At 42.0% G+C, this 13,846-nt stretch overlaps 1 protein-coding gene across 17 annotated transcripts in view; it reads right to left on the bottom strand.

Annotated features, from left to right (window-relative positions):
* The window catches only part of LDB2 (LIM domain binding 2), a 408,642-nt gene that overhangs the window by 297,395 nt on the left and 97,401 nt on the right, over positions 1-13,846 (bottom strand). The gene's annotated exons all lie outside the window — the stretch shown is intronic.

Below are 13,846 nucleotides of genomic sequence, written 5' to 3'. Positions count from 1 at the left end.
AGGAAGGTAGGAAAGGAGTGAGCTGGGTTTTGGAACTGCCTTGCGTTGAATGACATTAACAGTGAACCCCAAGAACAGGCAAGTTTAAGATGGGTGTTACCCTGCCTCCTTATACTCCAGGCAGCAAAAGGGTACTACTGTGCAACTAACTCCTTCCTGTCCAGCCTCGTGGGGAAGTCAGCAGCCCACTGCAGCAGGGTCATTACACGAACAGTAGGGGATCTCCAAAGCCCCCAGACCGGATTTCATTTTGGAATGCATGCTATGGGTTTTTTTTTTTTTTTTTTTTTTTTGCTGCTGCTCTAGCAGCAGCAGTAGCAGCAGATTTACTCTCCTAATTATGTTTGGCTTTGGTTAAATTAGTTTGCATTCCCTGAGTACACACTGGTTGGGGGAGGGGGCGCAGGCAGCGCAAAGAGGTGGCCTGAGAAGATGCCAGGAGGTGGAGAGAATCTACTGGAAGAATGATGCGTACAGCAGAGCCATCAATCAGACACCAGGCAGATGCTGGAGAGCTACTCCACCGTGATCCACGGACCCAAGTGGGAGAGAGAAAGTGAGGTTCTGCCTAAAGTGTCTACTCATTCATTCATTTCCATGACAAATATTTATCAAAGGCCTACGATGAATCAGATGTTGAACTAGGAGATGGAGGAAAGTGCAGTGAACCAGACAAACAAGGTTCCCTAACCTCATGAACCTACATTCTAGAAGGAGAGTGAGAGAAGAAACAAAGAGAGAAGCTCAAACTCTGGATGCTCTGAAACCAATGTAACGAGTAAAGTGAATGGGACCATCTAGAGGAAGTTCATGATTCAGTTTTTCATTGGCAGTTGTAGCTGCAAACAATAATGAAAATAACACAACTATCATTTGTCCATTTACTCACTGCTTACTATGTTACAGACACTCACCAAATATTTCATTTAATCTTTCTCAAAACCCTACATGGCCGGGTGCAGTGGCTCATGCCTGTAATCCCAGCACTTTCAGAGGCCGAGGTGGGCGGATCACTTAAGGTCAGGAGCTTGAGACCAGCCTGGCCAATACGGTGAAACCCCATCTCTACTAAAAACTACAAAAAAATTAGCCGGGTGTGGTGGCACATGCCTGTCATCCCAGCAGGAGAATCACTTGAACCTGGGAGGCGGAGGTTGCAGTTAGCAGAGATAGCGCCACTGCACTCCAGCCTGGGCGACACAGCGAAACTCCGCCTCAAAACAAAAACAAAAACAAACAAACCAACAAACAAAAAACCCTATGAGAGGAGTGTGGTTATCCCCATTCTATAGACAAGAAAGTCAAGGCTCAGAGAGTTTTAGTTATCTGCTCAAGGACACACAGCAGGTGACTTTTAATGCCATGTTGTCCCTGTATACCCTTTTGAAAGGTCTACAATTAATAACAGTAGCCAGCCAGTGATAAAAGCACCCACTAAATACCAGACACTGAGTGCTTATAGGAAGGAATTCTTTCCTGACAGCATTTACTAGTTGCATTTTACTAACCGAGACTCAGAGAGGCTGATGAGTTTAGCCAGCATGGCAAAACGCTTAAGAGGGGGAAGGCAGGATTCAAACTCAGGTCTGCATGCTCTTGAAGTTTTGTTTCTACCCCAGAACATAATATAGTAATGCACCATATAAGGACATTTCAGTCAACAACAGACTGCATATGTGACAGTGGTCCTATAAGGTTCTATCAAAGCAACTATAGAAACCTGATATATGGCACTAGAGATCAGCATTGCAGAATGAGTAGGGGAAATGATTGATATTCAGTAATAGTGTTGGAACATTTGGTTTTCCATTTGAAAAAATATATAAATAAAAATGCACATACCACCTAGGTTTGTGTACGTACACTCCATGATGTTTGCATAACAACAAGATTACCTAAGGATGCATTTTTCAGAAGGTATCCTTGTCGTTAAGCAATGCATGACTATACACAGCAGTCTGATGGAGCTTACATATTATTTCCTTGATAACTGGGATGAAAGTGTCAGATGTTTGAAAATCCTGGAGTTACAACATAGGAAATGTGAGTCCAGGGAGACTTCCAGTTTTTCTTCCAGGTAACCCAGAGTTAAGTTTAATGCTCTTGCAAAAAGTTACTTTCAGGTATGAACCAGAAAAAAAAAAAAAAAAAAAAATGCCTAAAACCTAAAGCAATGTGTGAAACTGTTAAATTGCAGTATCCTGAGCAGAGACATCAGTAGGCAATCTAGGACTTAGGCTGTGTGGATGAGAGCTATACATACGGGCACACCAGGCCCTTTCTTCACACCCTTTTGGCTCAGCAACTTCTCTTGTATAGGAAAGCCTAACTGCCTGGCTCAGAAAATCTATTTAAATAACCACTTGTCATTATCAGCTAGCGGGTTAGATTTCTCTACTGATGCCCAAGCTAACATCTCATACTCCTACAACAGTTAAGGGCACTTTAGGATTTCCATGACAAAACCTGTCTTTGTGTTTTAATGCTTTACTTAGTTTTCATATTTGTTGTGAACTCAAACCTAAATGGGGATTGTCAAATCAGGCTTACAAAAAAAAAAAAGAAAAAAAAAAATGGCTGGGCAGGATGACTCATGCCTGTAATCCCAGCACTTTGAGAGGCGAAGGTGGGAGGATCACGAGATCAGGAGTTTGAGACCAACCTGGCCAACATGGTGAAACCCTGACTCTACTAAAAATATAAAAATTAGCTGGGCATGGTAGTGAGTGCCTGTAATCCCAGCTACTTGGTAGGCTGAGGCAGGAGCATTGCTTGAACCTGGGAGGTGGAGGTTGCAGTGAGCTGAGATCGCGCCACGGTACTCCAGCCCGGGCGACAGAGCAAGACTCCATCTCAGATGGAAAAAAAAGAAAGAAAGAAAGCCATTACAAATGGAAGCAGCTGCTTTTCATTTACAAACACTGTAATCTTCCCCAGGCCTTAGATACTTTTTTGACAACATCCAGATCAGAAACAATTTAATTTTGAAAGATAGCTAATCAGGTAATTTGCTGTAGTATCTCTCTTGTTTTTGATTTTGTAAAGGAGGCTGGGAGCCTTGCACGAAGAAACCAGCACTTTATTGAAGATTACGAATTGACCCTTCAGGTATCATAAAGTGTTTACCTATAATCTCCAGAAACAAGATAACTTCTGTACATTCATTTCAGCAACTTGAGCACTTCAGAGAGCTATGTGAAATGGTACCTATTTACATGGGGAAAGCCTGAAACTCCAAACATCTTTTTATTATGTGATACTTCCTGATGCCCTTAATGTTTTAAGTGACTTATATAGATAAATTCTCAATTTTGAAGGAGAGGGGTTGAACAGTCTCATAATCTTGATTTTTGCAATGTTTTATACTTCCAATACCCTAACATGTATACACTTGATGAGAAACAAAATGGGTGTGGATTTGAGAATTTCACATATTGTGAGATCATTAGTGTTAACCTAAGTTTTTTATCCACTACATTTTGTTGAACACTTACTTACTGTGTGATAGGAATATGAGCTCTCTATCCTTAGATTCACATTTCAGTCTGAACAACAGGGCAACTCATGAAATTTTACTTACTGAAGAGTTATATTCTTACTGTGTGCCAGTCTGTGTTTAAAGTGTTTTACAAATATTTAATCCTCACGACAAGCCTATAAGATAGATACTGATTTGTCTCTTTAATTACCCGTGCTTAAAATTTGATCTGACTTCAGTCTCAGCCACGAGATTTTATTTCTCTCACCATGTAATTGCATCACACAGGATAGTTTTTAAAGACCTATTTCACCTTCTAATGTAGATGAAAGTGTCACGGAGTTGAAACCTGTTGCTGTCTGCTAAGTCCTCCCCTCCACAACCAATGATCTAATTGCTCCTTCTGAACAACTTCTCTTTCTTTTCGAAAAATGCATCATGATTATGGGGAGAGCACAGAGCCCAGAGACATTACCCTGCCAATCTGGCCAGATAAATGTGAAAAGCTGCCGTTCCTCCCAGTTATCCATGTCCCTGGCCTCTCCTCGGCTCCTCTCTGCAGTTAAACAGACCTTTTTGCTCAGTGACTTACAGGCAGGAATTATGAAAATTCTTACAGGAAGCTTTACCAAGAGGAAGGAGGAAGGAACATCATGATACATTTTATAAAGGCACATTTGAAAGTGTTTTCAGTATATTGTTGTAGAAATAAACATCAATTTGGGGGTTCAAATCCCAGCTCTGCTCCATTCTTGCTGTGTGATGGTGAGCAAGTTCAACAATCCCACCAATCCCTCTTCAAACCCAAAAGAAAAGGAGCAGGGGCCCAAAGAAATGGCCCCCCTTGATTGGAGTATATTGTACAGGATTTCAGGTTATATCAGTAGAGGTTGAAGGTGGCTATTTTCTTTGTACAGCTTAAATGTTTGATTTTCCAAATCAGGAAACTTCATTTCTAAGTGTGCTAAATAGAATCTACAGGCTTCCTTCAGCTGACAAAAGGCAAGCAGCTGAAAATTGGCATACGTGTTGCCTTTAATTCAAGCTTTTGTGCCCTTTTTTTCTGGTCCTTATGGTTTAGGAGATTACATGCAGCTCCTGACCCCCAGGGAGAGAACAGCATCAAAGCACCCTCTAACCAGGGCAGAATGAGGCTGGTGACCTGAATTTTCTGGCTTGTGTGGGTTTATGTCGAATTTCCAGTGTTCCTTCAGGTGGTATTTTGTGCTTAATTATACTCAAAGGTTTGGAGGGTTCCATAGGTGGAATTCCATCTGAAGCCCAAACCATCAAACCATCAGCTCCCAGGTTGCTATTTCAAGCTTCTTATTTTTAATCGTGCAGGTCTTTACCCAAGATGTGTTTTTTCTCATGTTAAAGGGTTTTTTTGTCTTTTAAGCAGCCATTTATGCATACAGAAAGCAGTGTTTTGTTCAGGAATAAAATCACCTGAATAAATCTAAATCTGTCATGTAAATATTTTACCAACTATTACTAAGGGCTTTGTAATGATTTCTCTTTGTAACCTCTCCTTGCAGTCTAAGTCCCTCATTGGGGTAGGAAATATAAAACCCAAAATGTTTTAGGAGCACAGCTGTATAGAACATCAATCTGAACCATGATGTGGTAAGAATCATATGCGAACATGAAAGTTAAGAGGGACCAGAATGTAATGAGACAGGTAGGCTCTATCCCCATTTTACAGATATTGAAACTGAGGCCTTGGAAAACTGCATGGGGGTATTAGTGCAATTAAAGCACGTATCTGGGACCTGCAGCTCCTTTCCTACCACTCTCAGTAATGTCTTAGATTTACCAGTTAAAAGTCATTAACCCATACTGCCTCTTTCAGTTAGTATTACATATCCAAAATCCAGTTGCATCCTTCCAGGGGAAGGGCCATGTCCAAAGGGGACAGCAGTGCTCTGTCTTATCAGAACAGGGCCTGCTTGGAACTTACTAATGACCTTAAAGCCCACAGCAAACAGCTCAAATATATGGGTTAGGCAGCTGTGGGGTTGACACCCTGGGGCAGAGCTGAGACGATTTGACTTACACCCCCTAAAATGCCAGGCTATATTCTATATCCTGAAGGTGACTTAGTTGACAGGAGGTGGAAGTCAGGGGTTATGTTGGCTAAGGGAACAGGTAGCTAAAAGAAACCATGTAATGAGGCCGGGCACGGTGGCTAACGCCTATAATCCCAGCACTTTGGGAGGCCGAGGCGGGCGGATCACGAGGTTGGGAGATCGAGACCATCCTGGCTAACACGGTGAAACCCCATCTCTACTAAAAATACAAAAAATTAGCCGGGTGTGGTGGTGGACAACTGTAGTCCCAGCTACTTGGGAGGCTGAGGCAGAAGAATGGCGTGAACCCAGGAGGCAGAGCTTGCAGTGAGCAGAGATTGCACCACTGCACTCCAGCCTGGGTGACAGAGCGAGACTCTGTCTCAAAAAAAAAAGAAAAAGAAAAAAGAAACCATGCAATGATATTAGGATGACTACCTCAAGATGACTGCAGCTCCTCCTAAGCTATCACTGTACCTTCAATCTGTGCAACAGATCTCTATGAAAAATGCACATCTCGTCTTCTTATACCTTCCCTGTCCTTGCTTTCATGATGCAGGCCAAGGGTTCTGAGTTCCAAAGTGGATGACCTGGGTCGGAGCCCTGGCTTGTTATTGAGCTATGTGACTTTGGGTCTGTTACTCATCTTCTCTGTGCCTCAATTTCTTCATTTTTCAAATGTAAAAAATAGAAATATTTATCCCATGGGGTTAATAGCATCAGTAATGAATTGATACATTTAAAGAGCATAAAACACTAAGTATTCAATGACGTTACCTATTATTAGGTTGACCCTTATGAATACTCAACCATTTGTTGTTTACATAAATGACAATTTTGGATGGGGTTCAAACTATTATTAAAGTTCTCAGCCTTACCGGAGCTTCATCTTTTTGATTTAACTTAAATATCACCTGCTCCTGGAAGCCTTTCCTGATGTTCAGTCTGAATTCATTCCCACATACAATCATGTGTTCACTTACTCAGCCTGACAGTATTGAGCACTCATGGCCACGTGCCAGGCAGTGGAAATTAAAACAGCAAGCGAAAATCCAGACGGGAAAGACAACCAAGTAAAAGACAATCAATAGAATCAGTGCCTCTCCAGGCCAGTAGAGGGCGCTAGCGGGAGACATGCTTGAAAATAGGATCTCGATGGAGAGCCTGAGATGAGGACAGGGAACTCTTCCCGGAGGACATAACCTTTACCCAAGACCTGCAGAAAGGGTGGAATTGGTCAGAGGAAGAGGAGAAAATTCTTCCAGAAATACCTGGACCTTGCTTTGAAGAGAGAGCCTGGGAAAGAGAAACATGTCGGATGTCGCTGCAGAGAGGGCGCCTGTGGTGGAGAGGGCAGTTAAAGAGTCCATATTACAGAGACCCAATCATAAAAGGCCTTGTAAGTCACCAAAAGAAATGTGGGCACAATCTAAGGATGCGCTCACTGCCAGGGACGTGCAAGTACAAGGTTGCACCTGAGCGAGCGCTTCCTAACATTTGTCCTGAGGTGTCTTGCTGGTCTCCCTCTAGTCCTAGCCCTGCTGGACTTTATCTTGAGGTCAACAGGAAACCCTTGAAGGGTTTCGAAAGGAGAGAGATACTTTCTTAACAGCGTTTGAAGTGGTTCACTCTAGTTCACCTTGGATGATGTACCAGAGAGAGGCAAGGGTAAGGCAGAAAGACAGGCTGTTATTCAGGCATGAATAATACCATGAATGGAGGCCTTTATCTCCAGCAAATCACTTATGACATTGATCTGTAATTTGTTTACTTTTCACTAGACTCTGAATCCCTTGAGAATGAGGACTCAGGGGTCTCTCCCACCACCCTAACCTGGAGGACCGGTACATAATAAATACTCGCTAAACGGTACCTATTATTATTGTAGCTACTGTTATTAATACTTTCTATTGTTAAAATTAAGATAGACAAATGCTATTGCTATAGTGCCACTTAGCAAATTGGATCCCATGGAATATTAACCTTCTGAGGTGTGTTAAGCAATGTTTGGGGTATTGAGAGGGAAGGAGGTCCCTGAAGTCAAAGAAATTTTGGAAACACTTGCTTATAAACATTAAATGAGCCGGGCACGGTGGTTCATGCCTATAATCCCAGCACTCTGGGAGGTTGAGGTGGGCAGATCTCTTGAGGTGGGAGTTTGAGACCAGCCTGTGCAACATGGTGAAATCCTATCTCTAAAAAAAATAAAAAATTAGCTGTCGTGGTGGCGTTGTGTGGTCCTAGCTACTGGGGAGGTTAAGGTGGGAGGATTGCTTGGGCCCAGGAGATGAAGGCTGCAGTGAGCCAAGATCGTGCCACTGCACTCCAGCCTGGGAAACAAAGTGAGCCCTCTGTCTCAAACAAAATAAAACAAAACATTAAATGGCATTAGTATACACACATATATTTCTAAACTCTCACTGCTGAGAGAGTCTGAAAGCAACAACACCTCAGGAGCAATGAGTGACCAAAAGTGGAACAATTTGAATGACAAGATGATCAACATAGTACTGGATTCTAACTCAATGTACAATACAGACGTCCATGAATCCATGCTGATATACACACATGGTTGAATAAATAAATGGAAGAGATGAGACAAATTTCCCATGCAGAAGAACCACAAGTGATTTATGTAGACACCCCCCTTGCAAGGAGATGGAGCCTCCCTACCCCTTAAGCTTGGTCTTGGGCTTACTGACTTCCTTCCAAAAAGTATGGTAAGGAAAGAAGGAAAAAGAGTAATCGTGTGGTGGAGAATCCTGACGAATACTATGTCAGCAAGTGATCAAGCTTAACATCGTCACTAATAAGCCATGTTGGTAACATGTGCCTTTCATAGGATGTGATGAGAATGGCACTGTACTTTGGTAGTCTTCATCCCCAAAACCCATTACCCCTGTCTAATCATGAAAAGAACAGCAGACACACCCAAATGGAGGGGCATTCTGCCAAATACCTGACCAGCACTTCTTAAAACATTCATGGTTAACAAACATAAGAAAAGTCTGAGAAATTGTTCTAAGCAAAAAGACCCTATAGAGACATCATGACCAAATGCAACATGGTATTCTGCAGGGAAACCTGAAAACATTAGGTAAAAACTGAAGAAATCTGAATAAAGGGTGGAGTTTAGCAGATAATAAGTGGTTCCTTGGTATATGCAGAGAATTGGTTTCAGGACCCCTGCATAGACGAAAATCCTCAAGTCCTGCAGTCAACCCTGAGGAACCACATAGACAAAAAGGTCAGCCCGCCCTGTATGAGGGCTTTTCGTCTCCCACATGCTGTATTTTTGATCTGCCTTTGGCTGACAAAAATGCAGGTATAAGTAAACCCATGCAGTTCAAACCCATTGTTCAAGGGTCAACTGTAATGTATTAATACTGGTTCATCAGTTTTGACAAACCTATCATACTAACGTAAGATCTTGACAGCTGGGGAAAATGGACACAGAGGACATGAGAATTCTCTCTACTGTCATTACAATTCTTATGTAAATCTAAAAGTATTCTAAAGTAAAAAGTCTACTTTAAAAAATAAATGATGTCTACTATCTGACTTCTCAAATACTTTAATATGTTGAGACATTTTGAGTATTCCCAAATTAGTATGACTAAAGAACTGAATAGTTGTTACATTCTCTTGAGTCCTAGTGTTCTCTAGAATAGTTAGGAATAATAATAATAATAGCTAACATTTATTAGAGAGGCTCTGAGCTTCATGGTTAATAACTTTATCCCATGAGCCAGACTGCCTGCTCACCTATGACCATCACCACTTAAGAGCTGTGGTGGCTCATCCCTGTAATCCCAGCACTTCGGGAGGCTGAAGTAGGTGGATCACAAGGTCAGGAGGTCGAGACCAGCCTGGCCAACATGGTGAAACCCTGTCTCTACTAAAAATACAAAAATTAGCCGGGCATGGTGGCATGCACCTGTAGTCCCAGCTACTTGGGAGGCTGAGGCAGGAGAATCGCTTGAACCCGGAAGGCAGAGGTTGCAGTGAGCTGAGATTGTGCCACTGCACTCCATCCTGGGTGACAGAGCAAGACTCCGTCTCAGGGGAAAAAAAAAAAAAAAGCTGCAGAATCTTAGGCAAATTATTTTATTTAATTGCACTTTGGTTTCCTTAGCTGAAAAACGGGATTAATGATGCTACTTAGTTTACAGGGTTATTGTGAGAATTCAATGTGCTTATATAAATGAATATTCCTCAATCTGTATGACCCTCATAATGACTTTTTGAGGTCTTTCCATGTGTCCTTTCTCTGCATTGTGAATATTATTATATGAAGTAGTTCCCAGCTGTCATGTTATAGGGAAGGAAGAGAGTTCAAGTAACTTGCTCCAGGTCACACAACTGGATAGCTATGGGATCAAGTCCATCTCGGAGAAAGCCTAAAGCTGAGGACATGACTTAGGATCTTGGAAAGAAGCAATAGGACCCTGAGAATCCAGGAGAGAGAAGAATTTCCATTCTTCCAAGAAATAGGAGAAAAAATAAATACATGGAAACACACCAAGAAAATTCATTGTGATCTACTTTGTAATTTGATAAGCACTTTCCTCTTTAGTAATTGCCACCTCCCAGGAAGTCTTGGTATACAGGCCACCTGTGCTAAAGCTGTAAATGCCGCCCACCTCCCTCTGCCCACACACATCTCCTAAAGGCCAGTAAACCGGTGGATGTTTCTCTACTTGGTCTTCTCTGTAAGAACAGAATTTGCCCCTGAAATGTTCAGTTCGTCTCCCTACAATATGGACGACTTGCTACAACTTTTCTTCCTTTGGCTCTGGCCTGGAAAGCTGGACTCTGTAATTTTCAGTCACCTCATATCAAGTGACAGAGATTCAGCAGTGCTTATTCAGCATGACTGGGGTTTTCACCTGTCAGCCATCTACACAGTTAAGAAAAAAAAAAACATGCAAAGCTCTCCAATGTGAATGATGCAATCCTATAAAAGTCTGGAGGAACCAGAAGGAAGTTTTCCCAACTCACAATGTGCTGTGAACCCCTAAACACTGAACATGGTGCCTAAAGCACCTACTGGCCTCAAACAGACACATAGTAGGTAACCCACTTAGAGATGGAACTATTTTCTAGGGCCAGAGGAGTCACTCATGGGATATAAGCCCCATGCTCAGTTTCCTCTGCCAGTAACAAATACTTGTCAGACCCTATCACCTGCGAACATTGAATAGGAAGAAGAATCTAAGAGAAGGAAAGGATTATCTCCACTGGCTCTTGCCCTGTCCTTTCCTTTCCTTCAGGAACTTAGGTTCCTGCCAACCTGTAATCTCTGCCCCAGTTTGGTATTGAACTTGATTTCTCCCTTCACATCTATAGAGGATTTATGATTGAACAACAACAAAGGCAAAAGCATGGGAAGTACAGTCTCAGGGTTCCTGAGTCCTCTCGAATTGACCTTTACGGATTCTTGTAATACACAGCTACACCTTTTGCTTAACACATGGCATATAGTTAGGGCTTACCAGATAAAATACAGGATGCTCAGTTAAGTTGGAATTTCAGAAAAAAAGTATAATACTTTTCCAGTATAAGTATGTCCGATGCAATATTTCTGACATACTAAAACAAGTATTTGATATTTATCTGAAATTCCAATTTCCCCAGGCATCTCTTGTTTTTATTTGGGAAACCTGGCAACCCTACATATCGTGTAAGTTATTTTTTCAACACGTTGCTTTGTTCAAATGGTGTTTTACACCAAGGCCCAGTATATGAGTAGATAAAAAGGAAAAGACTGAGATCCAGGACGGGAAAGCTCAAACAAGAGTGGCAGAGCCGGGAAACAAATATAGATTTCCAGAACCCAAAACACATATTTCTTTACCTTACTGTCAGGAAAAAAATGTGAAAAGCTTTTGAAATGGGAAAAAAAGATTCAAGGGTGTCCTGTCCATCTGGGTTATCTCCACCATATATTGTCTTTGAGCTGTTCAGCAACTCTATAAAACTGATAATAATGTAAATAATTCTTGTGTGTAGACATGCGTTATTTGTATGGAGTTGATCATTGCCCTGTGAACAGACCAGTCTCTGCATCTGTTTATAAACCTATTTCACCATTCTTTTAGTGCATATAAACTTGGGGTCCTTTGAATTCTCCTTTCAATTGCTTGTAACATCTTACCAGTTCCTTCATTAGTTACTGGGTTAAAAAATCTTTGACATGTGCTCATTTTAGAAGATTTGTTAATTTACCTTTTATAAACAATTATCCCTTGACAGTTTGTCATTCTTCTCTGCACAGTGACCCTGAAAGGAAGTCAAAGATGAAGATTGTGCCTAAGTAGCTGTGGTTGATAGGGAGTCATGAAAAAAAATGAACTGGATAGAGAGGAACAGAAGGCGTTTCTAAAACATAAATCTGATCTTCTCACTCCCTGTGGGACACTGTCCTCATACTTTGGATGCATGACCCTGAGGATGAAGTCAAAGTTCCCCATCTAGGGTTGGCAAACTTGCCTTGGGCAGTGCTGTTTTTCCACCCAGGTCTTTGCACATTTCAGGAATTTTCCCACCCCCTCTGCCTGGGGCTCCGTCCAACCCCTCTTCAATTCTGTTTGGTTTAGACAGAAGCCCATCCCGTAAGCTCTTAGGCCCCTGGGCTTCATGAACCACAGCACTTTTCTCATTGTGTTGCAATTATGGTTTAATTGTCTGTAGCCTGCATTAGACTGCACTTTGTTAGGGCAGGGATCGAAGAAATTTGCTTTAGTTTATTTACTTATGCATTTCCACCTCCACCAGAGGGTGTGGTACACAGTGAGACTCGAAAAAACTTGCTAAATGAATAAATGAAACTGGAAGTATAATAGGACCACTTACATTCAGAGGAGAAGGAAATTGAAGGGAAAAGAAATACAGGAGAGAGGGAAAGCAGACTCATACTATCGATATTTTCTTAGGAAAACACTTTGGGGAACAAGTCACTAAGTCACCCATCTCCCCGAAGTACTGATTCACTATCATCCAATGATTTTCTTTCATTTAACCACACAGACCTAATGATTAGATTATTCAAGAGTGCAGCATAATAATGTTCATCACTCTTCCTATGAAATCGAATTATAAAATTGGACACATCTACCAAAAATTTCAGTGTTTTATAGTCTTTCCAAAAATAATAGACTATCTTTATTTAAAAGGAAGAAAGAATAAATATATGCTTCAACCCCACCCACCCACACCTGGAGAAAAGCCAATGAGTTTGGAAAGGAGCTTTCAGGAAAGAGGCAAACTGGTGAATCATTTTTTAATGGACTGTCCCATCTCTACCTTTAGTTATCATTTGAAAGCGCCCATGGAATTCCAGGATCCTCTAACTCCTGAGGATTCCCCAAAGGAAAACCTGAGTTTTAGTTCTCTTTCCAAAGTGTGCTTACTCTGGAGGCTGTGGTTTCCATTTGTCAAAGTATTCACTTGATAGCCTTGCACAGGTGAATTAGCCAAATGGTTTGCAGGGAAGATCTCCAAGTGTCAGTAAGCATTAGCCTCACCCATCCCCATGGCCAACCTGCCCCATCTCCATGGTGAGTGCAGGCCCATCCTCTTTGTGGTGAAAGTGAACTGAGACAAATGACTTTGCAGGCTCCATCCCTCCTAGACCTTTCTAACAAGACCCACCCGCCTCAGGGGCAGCAGTCACTACTGAATGTCTATTGCTCCTTTGTTGTTCAACAGCTATTATTTCCTTTCCCTGTTCCTCATATGAATGAACAAAATCTGCCAGCAAATGTAATCCCAGAAAAAGAGGCCAAAAACGCAGGCTGGAGTGAGGATGTGTGTGTGCTCCTTCCTGGGGAAGAGCTCCTATGGATGGGGCTGGGGCCCATGTCCCATCAGAACATCTTGCCAGAGAGCTGCATCTCATTGCTGACTCTCATGTTCACCTTTCAGGAAACGAGTTAGGCCTGTTTGAAGACACACAAAAGGGATTAAAAGAAACACTAGAAGAGAACCAGAGCTAAATGCTAAGTGCTTTATGTGGATTCTCTTACTTACTCCTCCACAGGCCTATGTGGCTGATATGGTTTGGCTGTGTCCCCACCCAAATCTAATCTTGAATCGTAGCTCCCATAATTCCCACGTGTTGTGGGAGGGCCCCAGTGGGAGATAATTGAATCATGGGGGCCAATGGAACTGAGGCAGACTTGGGACGCCAACTGTGGAGTTTATGTGAGAGGCTCTAAGGGCTCGTATTAGCTCCTGATGATCAGGATCATTAATTTCAGACCAAGGTTTTAAGAGAAAAATCCTCCAGGCTGGAAGA

The sequence above is a fragment of the Rhinopithecus roxellana genome, chromosome 2 (assembly GCF_007565055.1).
Source record: "Rhinopithecus roxellana isolate Shanxi Qingling chromosome 2, ASM756505v1, whole genome shotgun sequence".
NCBI classification, from domain to species: domain Eukaryota; kingdom Metazoa; phylum Chordata; class Mammalia; order Primates; family Cercopithecidae; genus Rhinopithecus; species Rhinopithecus roxellana.
This window is presented reverse-complemented; position numbering and strand designations above follow the sequence as displayed.